Source organism: Aplysia californica, unplaced genomic scaffold (assembly GCF_000002075.1).
Source record: "Aplysia californica isolate F4 #8 unplaced genomic scaffold, AplCal3.0 scaffold01128, whole genome shotgun sequence".
NCBI lineage: Eukaryota > Metazoa > Mollusca > Gastropoda > Aplysiida > Aplysiidae > Aplysia > Aplysia californica.
This window is the reverse complement of record NW_004798398.1, coordinates 169,068-170,118: the sequence shown is the minus strand read 5'-3', so window position 1 is coordinate 170,118 and position 1,051 is coordinate 169,068. Positions and strand designations below refer to the sequence as shown.

Genomic DNA, 1,051 nt, shown 5'->3' with positions numbered 1-1,051 from the left:
GTGTGTGTGTGTGTGTGTGTGTGTGTGTGAGGAGGGGGTGGGTTGATGGAAAGGGCAGTAGCCTATAATATACACACTATGTTCGCTTCAAGGGTGTTTCAAAGGGGTGCATTAAAGAAACAGATACAGAAAAGAAATTTTTAAAATAAGTTGCAAAATGATTTTAAAATAAAACATACGTCCTGCTCGAAGTCCTATTTTGATTTCCGCGGTGAGCACAGGGAAACAAATACACAGCAGCTCTTCAGAATCGCAATTTATATCTATTTCAAAAGACTGCGTCAACGAACTGAAGAGACAACGCGAAAAATCGATTCCAAAATAATAAAAAAAATCGTTTTTTTTGGTTGGTTTTTGTTTTAGTAAGCGCTTTACGACACTACTTATAGCACAATTAGGCCACATTAATGCCGAAGATAAGAGGTATTACTAGAGAGTAACAAACATAAACTAGAAGGAGAGATAAAGGCGATAGTTGTTTGATAGGAAAGAAGGAGCAAATCGCACTGAAGCACCCGCCAACCATCCACTTCCCATCTTTTACTGGTCGTAAAAAACTTTGTAGTCTCTTGTCCAAAAAGAGTTCTCACGCGCTCGCGCAGGTATTGTAAGATCTTTGTTGTTAGCTCGCGCAGGTATTGTAAGATCTTTGTTGTTAGCTCGCGCAGATATGGTAAGATCTTTGTTGTTAATACGCTCTACCTATTTTGCTAGTTTGTGGTCATATAAGTTAACAGTGTGTGCCAACATGTGAGTTTGAAGACAAGTCTGTCCGTGTGTTCAATTGTATGCGTACGTGTTAGTTTATCGTTAACAACGTAATAACACGCTCATCAGACACAATTTTGTCACGACACATGAACACCCAAAGCACCACGCCCCTACACAGCGATTGAGTTTCGGGTGGCACACAAAGACAGAAATGAGATCGATAACGGTTTTGGAAAACGAGGCTGTCTCGCACGCATGCATGCACGCACGCACATACACTCATGCACTCGCATTATAGACATACACGCACTCCCTCTCTCTCTCGCTTACTCTCTCTCTC

The 1,051-nt window shown here is 41.3% G+C and overlaps 1 protein-coding gene across 1 annotated transcript in view; it reads left to right on the top strand.

Moving 5' to 3' along the window:
• LOC101846177 (putative anthocyanidin reductase) overlaps positions 1 to 1,051 on the top strand; it is a gene marked incomplete in the record, with an annotated part of 26,856 nt that overhangs the window by 15,827 nt on the left and 9,978 nt on the right.